Raw genomic sequence first — 12635 nt, forward strand, 5'->3', positions numbered from 1 at the left:
GGTCTTATGTAAGTAGAAAATTCTTTTTTTTTTTTTTTTTTTTTACTGTTGGGGATTCATTGAGGGTACAATAAGCCAGTTACACTGATTGCAATTGTTAGGTAAAGTCCCTCTTGCAATCACGTCTTGCCCCCATAAAGTGTGACACACACTAAGGCGCCACCCTCCTCCCCCCATCCCTCTTTCTGCTTCCCCCCCCCATAACCTTAATTGCCATGAATTGTCCTCATATCAAGATTGAGTACATAGGATTCATGCTTCTCCATTCTTGTGATGCTTTACATCACAATGTATCTAATGTCTTCCACGTCCATCCAGGTTAATACGAAGGATGTAAAGTCTCTATTTTTTTTAATGGCTGAATAGTATTCCATGGTATACATATGCCACAGCTTGTTAATCCATTCCTGGGTTGGTGGGCATTTAGGCTGTTTCCACATTTTGGCGATTATAAATTGAGCTGCAATAAACAGTCTAGTACAAGTGTCCTTATGATAAAAGGATTTTTTTCCTTCTGGGTAGATGCCCAGTAATGGGATTGCAGGATCAAATGGGAGGTCTAGCTTGAGTGCTTTGAGGTTTCTCCATACTTCCTTCCAGAAAGGTTGTACTAGTTTGCAGTCCCACCAGCAGTGTAAAAGTGTTCCCTTCTCTCCACATCCATGCCAGCATCTGCAGTTTTGAGATTTTGTGATGTGGGCCATTCTCACTGGGGTTAGATGATATCTCAGGGTTGTTTTGATTTGCATTTCTCTAATATATAGAGATGATGAACATTTTTTCATGTGTTTGTTAGCCATTCGTCTGTCATCTTTAGAGAAAGTTCTATTCATGTCTCTTGCCCATTGATATATGGGATTGTTGGCTTTTTTCATGTGGATTAATTTGAGTTCTCTATAGATCCTACTTATCAAGCTTTTGTCTGATGGAAAATATGCAAATATCCTTTCCCATTGTGTAGGTTGTCTCTTTGCTTTGGTTATTGTCTCCTTAGCTGTACAGAAACTTTTCAGTTTAATGAAGTCCCATTTGTTTATTTTTGTTGTTGTTGCAATTGCCATGACAGTCTTCTTCATGAAGTCTTTCCCCAGGCCAATATCTTCCAGTGTTTTTCCTATGCTTTCTTTGAGGATTTTTATTGTTTCATGCCTTAAATTTAAGTCCTTTATCCATCTTGAATCAATTTTTGTGAGTGGAGAAAGGTGTGGGTCCAGTTTCAGTCTTTTACATGTAGACATCCAGTTTTCCCAACACCATTTATTGAATAGGGAGTCTTTCCCCCAAGGTAAGTTCTTGTTTGGTTTATCGAAGATTAGGTGGTTGTAAGATGTTAGTTTCATTTCTTGGTTTTCAATTCGATTCCAAGTGTCTATGTCTCTGTTTTTGTGCCAGTACCATGCTGTCTTGAGCACTATGGCTTTGTAGTACAGACTAAAATCTGGTATGCTGATGCCCCCAGCTTTATTTTTATTACTAAGAACTGCCTTAGCTATACGAGGTTTTTTCCGGTTCCATACAAAACGCAGAATCATTTTCTTCAAATCTTGAAAGTACGATGTAGGTACTTTGATAGGAATGGCATTGAATAGGTAGGTTGCTTTGGGAAGTATAGACATTTTAACAATGTTGATTCTTCCCATCCATGAGCATGGTATGTTCTTCCATTTGTTAATATCCTCTGCTATTTCCTTTCTGAGGATTTCATAGTTTTCTTTATAGAGGTCCTTCACCTCCTTCATTAGGTATATTCCTAGGTATTTCATTTTCTTTGAAACTACGGTGAAGGGAGTTGTGTCCTTAATTAGCTTCTCATCTTGACTGTTATTGGTGTATACAAAGGCTACTGACTTGTGAACATTGATTTTATATCCTGAAACATTACTGTATTTTTTGATGACTTCTAGGAGTCTTGTGGTTGAGTCTTTGGGGTTCTCTAAGTATAAGATCATGTCGTCAGCAAAGAGGGAGAGTTTGACCTCCTCTGCTCCCATTTGGATTCCCTTTATTTCCTTGTCTTGCCTAATTGTATTGGCTAGAACTTCCAGCACTATGTTGAATAGTAAAGGTGACAGAGGACAACCTTGTCTGGTTCCATTTCTAAGAGGAAAAGCTTTCAGTTTTACTCCATTCAGTAAAATATTGGCTGTGGGTTTGTCATAGATAGCTTCAATCAGTTTTAGAAATGTGCCACCTATGCCTATACTCTTCAGTGTTCTAATTAGAAAACGATGCTGGATTTTATCAAATGCTTTTTCTGCATCTATTGAGAGGATCATGTGATCTTTATTTTTGCCTCTGTTAATATGGTGGATAACGTTTATGGACTTGCGTATGTTAAACCAGCCTTGCATCCCTGGGATGAAGCCTACTTGATCATGATGAATGACTTTTTTGATGATAAGCTGTAATCTATTGGCCAGTATTTTGTTGAGAATTTTTCCATCTATATTCATGAGTGAGATTGGTCTGAAATTCTCCTTTTTGTTTGGGTCTTTTCCTGGTTTTGGTATCAGGGTGATGTTTGCTTCATAGAATGTGTTGGGGAAGATTCCTTCTTCCTCAATTTTTTGGAATAATTTCTGCAGTACAGGGAAACCTTCTGCTCTTCCTTGAAGGTTTGATAGAATTCTGGGGTGAAGCCATCTGGACCAGGACATTTTTTAGTTGGAAGCTTTTTTATTGTTTCTTTGATCTCAGTGCTTGAAATTGGTCTGTTCAGGAGGTCTATTTCTTCCTGGCTAAGTCTAGGGAGAGGGTGTGATTCCAAATATTGATCCCTTTCCTTCACGTTGTCAAATTTCTGGGCATAGAGTTTCTGGTAGTATTCAGAGATGATCTCTTGTATCTCTGTGGGATCAGTTGTTATTTCCCCTTTATCGTTTCTGATTGAGGTTACTAGAGATTTTACTTTTCTATTTCTAGTTAGTCTGGCCAATGGTTTATCTATTTTATGTATTTTTTCAAAAAACCAACTCCTTGTTTCATTAATTTTCTGAATGATTCTTTTGTTTTCAATTTCATTGATCTCTGATTTGATTTTGGATATTTCTTTTCTTCTACTGAGTTTAGGCTTAGATTGTTCTTCTTTTTCCAATTCCATAAGATCTCTTGTGAGATTGTTGATGTGCTCTCTTTCTGTTTTTCGAATGTAGGCATCTAAAGCGATGAATTTTCCTCTCAAAACTGCTTTTGCAGTATCCCACAGGTTTTGGTAGCTTGTGTCTTCATTGTTGTTATGCTCAAGGAAGTTAATGATTTCCTGTTTTATTTCTTCCTGCACCCGTCTGTTATTCAACAGAAGATTGTTTAATTTCCATGCCTTTGGGTGGGGTCGAGCATTTTTGTTAGAGTTGAGTTCCACCTTTAGTGCCTTATGGTCTGAAAAGATACAAGGTAAAATTTCAATTCTTTTGATTCTGTTGATATTTGTTTTGTGTCCCAGGATATGATCAATTTTGGAGAATGTTGCATGGGGTGATGAGAAGAATGTATATTGTTTATCTTTGGGATGGAGTGTTCTATATGCGTCTATCAAGCACAGTTGTTCTAGGGTCTCATTTAAATCTCTTATATCTTTGTTTAATTTCTGTTTAGAGGATCTGTCCAGCTCTGTAAGAGGAGTGTTAAAGTCCCCTGTTATGATGGTATTATCAGATATCATATTGCTCAGACTGAGTAAGGTCTGTTTCAAGAATCTGGGAGCATTTAAATTGGGTGCCTAGACATTTAGAATTGAAATGTCTTCTTGTTGTATTTTTCCCTTGACCAATATAAAGTGACCATCTTTGTCTTTTTTGACTTTAGTTGCTTTAAATCCACATGAATCTGAAAATAGGATTGCAACTCCTCTTTTCTTCTGAATTCCATTTGCCTGAAAAATTGTCTTCCAACCCTTGACTCGGAGCTTGAATTTGTCTTTTGAAGCCAGGTGTGTTTCTTGCAGACAGCAAATGGATGGCTTGTGTTTTTTAATCCAGTCAGCCAATCTATGTCTCTTCAGTGGGGAATTCAAGCCATTAACATTTATGGAGATAATTGATAAGTGTGGTAGTATTCTATTCGTCTTATTTTGTGAGAGTCCATTGCTTAGTTTTATCTTTTGCATCGGTGTGGAGGTTAGGTTCTGTCCTTTGATTTCTGAGTTCTTACTTTGCTGCTGATCCATTGTGGTGGTCAGTGTGCAGAACAGGTTGAAGTATTTCCTGTAGAGCTGGTCTTGTTGTGGCGAATTTCCTCAATGTTTGTATATCCGTAAATGATTTGATTTCTCCGTCAATTTTGAAGCTTAGCTTAGCAGGGTACAGAATTCTGGGCTGGAAATTGTTCTGTTTAAGTAGATTAAAGGTAGATGACCATTGTCTTCTTGCTTGGAAAGTTTCATTAGAGAAGTCTGCGGTCACTCTGATGGATTTGCCCCTGTAGGTCAACTGCTGCTTACTCCTGGCAGCTTGCAGAATCTTTTCTTTTGTCTTGACTTTGGACAGGTTCATCACAATGTGTCTTGGAGAAGCTCAGTTAGAGTTGAGGTGACCTGGGGTCCGATATCCCTCTGAAAGCAGTGTGTCAGAATCTTTGGTGATGTTTGGGAAATTTTCATTTATAATATTCTCTAGTATGGCTTCCATTCCTCTGGGGCATTCTTCTTCCCCTTCTGGAATTCTTATAACTCGTATGTTGGAACGCTTCATAAAGTCCCATAATTCTGACAGTGAACGTTCTGCTTTCTCTCTCTTCTTTTCTGCCTCTTTTACTATCTGACTTATCTCAAGAACTTTGTCTTCTACCTCTGAAATTCTTTCTTCTGCATGGTCTAACCTGTTGCTGATACTTTCCATTGCATCTTTCAGTTCCCTAATTGACTGTTTCAGTTCCTTCAGCTCTGCTATATCCTTTTTATGTTCTTCATATCGTTCATCTCTTATTTGATTCTGTTTTTGGATTTCCTTTTGGTTATTTTCCACTTTATTAACAGTTTCCTTCATTGTTTCCATCATTTCTTTCATTGTTTTCAACATGTGTATTCTAAATTCCCTTTCTGTCATTCCCAACATTTCTTTACAGGTGGAATCATCTGCAGTAGCTACCTCATGGTCCCTTGGTGGGGTGTTCTAGACTGGTTCTTCATGTTGCCTGGAGTTTTCTGCTGATTCTTCCTCATGAGTGATTTCTTTTATCTGTTTCCTTGCCCTAATTTTCCTTTCACTTCCTCTTGCTCTTTAAGTTCTCGTGCCTGTGGAAGTTGTGGGCTGGTTTAGACGGATTGAACACACGCGACCACTTGCCAGTTTTCCACTGTTTTAGTCCTCCTCTTGGGGTCCAGAAGTCTCTTGCTGACTCCCTGTATCCTCATAGGAGTGATGATAGGCAGATCTCACCAGCCAGAGATGCCTGGAGTCCTATCTCCCCAGATTCACGGTGCCCAGATGCAAGGAAGCTGTTACTCGGCCGCCATCTTTGTAAGTAGAAAATTCTTTGTGTACGTATGATCTACACAGTAACAATGAGTGATATTCCTGGAATGGTGGAAGGTTTTTTTTTTTTTTTGTAGAGACAGAGTTTCACTTTATGGCCCTCGGTAGAGTGCCGTGGCGTCACACAGCTCACAGCAACCTCCAACTCCTGGGCTTAGGCGATTCTCCTGCTTCAGCCTCCCAAGTAGCTGGGACTACAGGTGCCCTCCACAACGCCCGGCTATTTTTTTGTTGCAGTTTGGCCGGGGCTGGGTTTGAACCCGCCACCCTCAGCATATGGGGCCAGCGCCCTGCTCACTGAGCCACAGGCGCCGCCCTGGTGGAAGGTTTTTAAATAGTCTGGTGCTCTAACAGCACCTTTCAAATTGAGTATTTGAGAGGACAGTACTAGAGGATGTTTTGATATTTGCACCCCACCCCACCCCCAAAAAAAGGAAAAGAGAGAGAAGAGACAAAAAGATGAGCAAAGTCTCCAGGGGAGCACCTAAAAAAGAGGAGTAGACAGCAGGGCTCAAAGAACACTGCTGCAGACCAAAGACACAAAGCTTATATTACACACCATGGCCAATATGAAGGAAAAATAGAACAAGAATTTAGCAATACTCCATGAATGACATTTTTCTACTCCTATGTCTTCAAATGAATATGTGTGAAACCTTCCACTATTTGCATCACCAACATCCTCCCCCAATTTTCCGGTTAAGAGAAACTCTGAGTTCTTTAGAGGAATGATGCCTTGTTGCTTTTAGTCCATATATTTCTAGTGAAACTGCAAATTAAGGACTACAGATAAAATAGGACATTAAGGCCTAGCCAGTTCATGCACAAATCTTCTTAGCCACAGTGGGAAGGAATAAGCATGTTTCCCATGTTGATCCATTCAGAGGAAATCTCTGGGTTTATGAGAGAGATATCAAGATGGGAAGCCTGATAATATCTTTTCCTGGACTTAAATCATTCATTTTAGCATTTAAGTTTATGAAATCAATTTTGGAAGAATCTTTGGAGAATCTTTTCTCTTATTTGATTTTCACAAAGTTTTCCTACTGCCCTTGCTGTTTCTAGCTTGAAATATTCTGTAAAGCTTTATAGAATGATGTGTGAATCTCACAATTCCTTAACTTTAAGTAAAAATAATACAGGAAAACAAGTTAAATTAACTAGTTAATATGACAGCTATAAGGAACTCTGGACTGTTTTTCTCTATATTTATAAAATGACTATACATTTTATGTTTTGTGATCACAGAGTAACAACCTTCCATTTCTTCACAAGCAAGCTCTTGTAATCTCATTTCAAAGAACTCTCTTGCTTTATACATTCTTCAAAGTCAGAGTATTTGAAAACTAAGGGAAATGGAATAACACATTAAAGATGGAATAACACATATCAAAGGATGCTGCCATGGCTTTAGTGCAAGACCAATTATACTTTAACTTCCATCATGATTTTTACCTGAATACATTAAATTTTATGAGTGAGGCAACACATTATCTTTATAGGCATGAAGATAATGATAAGGGTCAGGAACAATTAGTTGCCAGTGAAACTCTTAATGAGAACAGAGTTCAGAACATTTCGTAACATTTTCCTTGTGGCCAGTGTGATAAGAAGGACTTTGAACAACGTGCTGCCCTCCTCCTGGCCCCCTCCTTGGTAGGCTCAGTGTGATCTGATAGATAAGGGATGGGGCCCGGGGCTGTCAGCCTAAGCCTATGCTTCTTGTTCCCAGGTGCACAGTAAGATCACTCGGTAGTGTTTTTTAAGACACAGATTTCCATTTGATTAGTCTGAGGTGAGACCTTGGCAATGGCACTTTGTACAAAGTTCTTCAAGTGAGTCTAATGCATAGATGGAGTTGAGAACTGCTGATCTAGAAACAGGGTTAATATTTCAAACCAGTAGATTTTTCAAAAGAAGATAGACAAATGACCAAGAAACACATGAAAAAATGCTCAACATCACTAATCATCAGGGAAATGCAAATTAAAACCACAATAAGATACCACCTTACCCCTGTCAGAATGCCCATTATTAAAAAATAAAAAAAAATAGATGTTGATGCATGTGTGTGAAAAGGGAATGTTTATACACTGTTGATGGGACAGTACGTTAGTATAACCTCTATGGAAAACAGTATGGAGACTCCTCAAAGAACTAAAAGTAGACCGACTATTTGATCCAGCAAGTCCAGTACTGAGTATCTATGCAAAGGAAAAGAAGCATTATATCAAAAAGACAGCTGCTCACAAATGTTTATCACAGAACAACTGCAAAGACATGGAACCAACCTAAGAGCTTATCAATTAAAGAAGGGATAAAGAAAATATTGTGTGTATATGTGGACACACACGCGCACACACACACACACACACATATATATATACATATGCCTAAGGAGTATTATGCATCCACAAAGAGGAATGAAATGCCTTTTGCAACAATGTGAGTGGAACTGGAGATTATCTTAAGTAAAGTATCTCAGTAATGGAAAAACAAATGCCACATGTTCTCATAAATAAGTGGGAGCTAAACACTGGATATACATGGTCGTGTGCTGGTGTAAAGGACATTGAGGACTAAGAAGAGTGAGGAGGAGAGGACAGTGAGGGCTAAAAACCTACCTATCCTATTGCAAATGCTCTGTACTTGCCAGGGAGTTTCAAATGACCTTTATCTAGTAAAAACGTAAATACTTTCAAAGAACAAATATTTGACCCCAAAGGCAAATATTCAAAATACATCCCACAATGTAGGAAGATAGTTTCTAACAAACAAGTATAATAATTAGAGAATGATGTCACCATAATTTGAACAGTGGCCTCCAAGTTGACTACTTTAAGAGATTTCACTCAGTTGGGTGTGTAGGAATCAAGGTTCTTGGCACTGTAAAGATTCACTGATGTGAGGCAAATTGACCAACAGGAGAAAACGTACTTAATGTATCTACCTGGAATATTCTCCTAAATGAAGACTTAGCCTCCCAATGAGGTACATAAGTTTCTGAACAAACAAACAAAAAAAACCAGAAGCTTGGTTCATGGCAAACAGGTTTTAGTGACAAGACAGGTTAGGAGAGGGAGAACGGAAGAGACTTGGCTAATAAAGGGTCTTGATGTGTAAATGATACCTTATGTAGCAGCCTACAGAGCGAATAAATGATAAATGGTTCTTTTCAGACTTTTAAAGATGTCAAACTCTCAGTTAATCTTTTGTAAACTGGACAAAGAGAAACCTGGCTGAATTAATGGAGATTCTCTACATATGCAAGTTTACCCCCACCCCCACCAAAAAAGAGCTTTGCAGACATACTTTTATCTGCTAAACAAGTGGTAGCCATCTTATAATGTGTCAAAAAAATATATTTGGGGGTAAAATATTTTTATTTTTATGGATGCTTGGGTCCAGAAATGTTTACATAATTTAAGAATTCTTCTCATAGTGTATTTTTCTTCAAATAAGATAATGGCTTGTCATTCGTATGATCTAATAAAAAAAGACAAAAAAAATTACCTGTCTTATATAATGTACACTATTTTGGTGCCAGGCACTTTAAATGCCCTGACTTCAGCATTGTTTGATTCATCCATGTAGCAAAAACACTTGCATCCCTTTAATATTTTGAAATTTAAAAAAGCAGTGAAACAAGAAGGCATTCGAGACCAGCCTAAGCAAGTGCAAGACACTGTCTCTAAAAAGTAGCCAGGGTTGGGGTGGGCGCCTATAGTCCCAGCTACTTGGGAGGCTGAGACAAGAAGATCACTTGAGCCCAAGAGTTTGAGGTTTCTGTAAGCTATGGCAGTACAGCACTCTACTGAGGGTGACAAAGTGAGACTCTGTCTCAAAAAAAAAAAAGTAAGAGGCAGGTTTGATGTTCTTTACTATGTCAATTAAGGGAGAAATTAAATTCAGAAGCTGTAAGAAATACAAGTATTCATAAATTTTTATTTATAAATCAATAGAAGATGATTCTGAGTTTCAGATTATGAAGTATTTATTTCAAATTAAAAAACAAAACCCAGAAAAGAGAAATTAATTAAACTTCATAAAAACTATAACTGTTCTTCATCAAAAAAATTGATAGGCAAGCCATAGATTGGAAAAAACTGTTGCAAAACATACTGATAAAAGAATTATAACATATAGCATAGACATAAAAAGAATTCAAAACTTACAATATTAAAAGAAGATGACCCTACATAAATGACAAAATTTTAAAAGGATATTTAAGAATTAATATATTCAAATAATGGACAATGTGCATATAAAATTATGTTCAACTTTAGTAGTTGTCTAATAAATGCAAATTAAAGCAGTATAAAATACTACTATCTGATCATCAAAATGCCTAAAAATTGAAACACTGACAACATCACACACTGGCAAAAAATAAATTCTAACTACCCCAAATCCCATGCATTCTTGGTGGGGGTATAAAAGGGCAATTTGGAAAGGGTGATCTTTTGGAAAAGATCTGGTAGTTTTCTTTAAGTCATCTATAAATCTAAACCTAATGCAAAAATTGTAGTCCCAGATTACACTCAGGAAATTTTTTTTAAAAAATCTACAAAACGACATGAGAACTGATAATATGCTTTGCTTGTCAAATCAGCCTTCATCAATGTCACAATTGAGAGCTTCAAAATGACCATGGTTGAAGAACTTGTACCAGAAAAACCACTAGACACTACTTATCAGAGCTGTTTTCCCTCAGTGAGTCAGCTGTTAAAAATTCATCAAATTTAAATGAATATTTAGTTAAATATTTAGTATTTATGTTTTTGTGAACCCCATGCCTGTTAAAAGTTATTCCCAATTTACTCCTCCCTACATCTTCTGGAAAGCTTTCATCTATTTTCTGTCTTTATGTATTTGCTTATACTAGATACTTTATGTAAATTAAATCATACAGTACAATGTGTGATTTTTTTTTACTGCTTTCACTTAGTGTTATGTTTTCAAAGTTTATAGATATGTTAGCATGAATCAGAAATGCCTTTCTATGGTGGAAACATATGCCATTGTATGAATGTAGCATTATTTTTTTAATCCTTTATCTTTTGGCAAATCTTTGAGTTGTTCATACATTTGCCCATTATGAAAAATGCTGCTATAAATGTTTGTGTACATGTTTTTTGGTGTGTGAGCATATGCTTTCAATTCTCCTGGGATTTAACTTGGAGTGTAATTAGAGGCATATGGGTCGCTCCATGTTCAGATTTTTGAGAAAGTTCCAAACTATTTTACACAGTGAACTGCACCATTTTACATTTCTGTCAGCAATGTGCAAGAGTTCAAATTTCTCCACATCCTCTCCACACTTATATTCTTTGTGGGGAGGGGAAGGGGAGGTCGGATAGCCATCCCAGCGGTGTGAAAGGTATTATGTTATGTTTTCCATTTGCAGTTCCTTAATGACATGAGGTTGAGGACCTTTCAGTGTGTTTATTTGCCATCTTTACATCCTCTTTGGAGGAATGTTTATTCATTCCTTTGCCCATGTTTACATGTTTTTCAGCTCTATTGAGGTATAATTAATACACATAAAAACTGTGCATAACTGATGTATACAATCTGGTGAATTTGGACATATGCACACACTCGTATGCAACACAAAAATCAGAGTGTTTCACAGATGTAATGTTGCTGTGATGTATTTTTCAGGAGCAATGAACAAAATCAAAGAGCAAGAAAAAGTAAGAGAAATACAGCGAGACAGGGAGAGAAGAGGGGCGGTGACTCCTGCTTGCAGTACACTCAATGTGATTCCATAGAAATGTAAAAATTCCTTAATGGTAATCAAACTAATTATTTTTAACTTCTTTGAGATTAGATAGATGCAGAGAGAAAAGAAAGAAACAGAATAACAGCAGGATATGAGCATTTTTTAATTTATCCTTTATTAATTCAAGAGTCATTACTAAAAAATTATCTTTAGGTGAATCTATTAAGCCAGGCATTTTGAAATTCAGTAATAGTAAAATAGTGCTAAGATCTAGGAAAAATACGAATGAACAAATAATTACACCCAATATCATACACACAAAATTCTATTAACAAATATAAATGGTTTTGTGAGATGTTACTATGTGGCATCAGTGTATGTTTGGTGCCTTTTATACCAGTATGTCCCTGATAAATGATTGTGATTGGCCTAAAAGGAAAGCAAGGACTTAAATTCTGAAGTTTGAAGTCCTCATTTCATGTGGCAAAAATCTTCAAAGCCAAAGCAGTAAGTCAGATGTGAAAAACAAAATAAAGTAAGCATGTAAAATACTGGTGCATCTACTCTAAAAGCTATTGGAGGTATTAACTAGAACAGCAACCAGGAAAAAAAGAAAGAAATATTTAAAATATTAAAATGAATTAATGAACAAATTTGAAAATTTTTATTGAGTCATGCTGTATACAGCCTCTCTGTGTATCAATCAGAGAAGAAAGCTGAACCAATTTCCTACATTTAAGGAGTTTATATTTTCATGGAGAGAGATCACAAAGTAAGTTAAATGTGGAGATGTTAGATGGTGATTACATACTAAGGGGAAACTAGAGTAGGGGCAGGCATAGTGGCTCATGCCTATAATCCTAGCACTCAGGGAGGCCAAGATGGGAGGACGGCTTGTGCTCAGGACTTTGAGACCAGCCTGAGCATGAGTGAGACTGCATCTCCACAAAAAAAAAGAAAGGAAGGAAGGAAAGAAAGAAAGAAAAAGAATGAAAGAAAGAAAGAAAGAGAAAGAAAAGAAAGAAAGAAAAAAATTAGCCAGATGTTGTGGGTGCCTATAGTCTCAGCTACTTGGGAGACTGAAATAGGAGGGTCACTTGAGCCCAGGAGTTTGAGGTTGCAGTGAGCTGTGATGATGCCACTGCACTCTAGCCAGGGCAACAGAGCAAGACTCTGTCCAAAAACAACAAAAAGCAATTAGAATAGTATAAGGATTGGAAGAAGATGGCAACTAAAGGATGATATTTTGTCCAAGGAAGGGAGAAAAGGTGAATAAATTACTGCAAGGTGAAGGAGAGAGTGGTGTGAATCTCTAGGTTCAGATTTTAAAGGCAGAAGAAAGAATAAGCACAAAGCCCATAGAATATTATTCATGGAACAATGAGAAGGCTGGTTTTGCTGGAGCAGGTGATCAGGTGGTAAGTGTGAGATGACACAGA

The sequence above is a fragment of the Nycticebus coucang genome, chromosome 9, assembly GCF_027406575.1.
Source record: "Nycticebus coucang isolate mNycCou1 chromosome 9, mNycCou1.pri, whole genome shotgun sequence".
Lineage (NCBI taxonomy): Eukaryota > Metazoa > Chordata > Mammalia > Primates > Lorisidae > Nycticebus > Nycticebus coucang.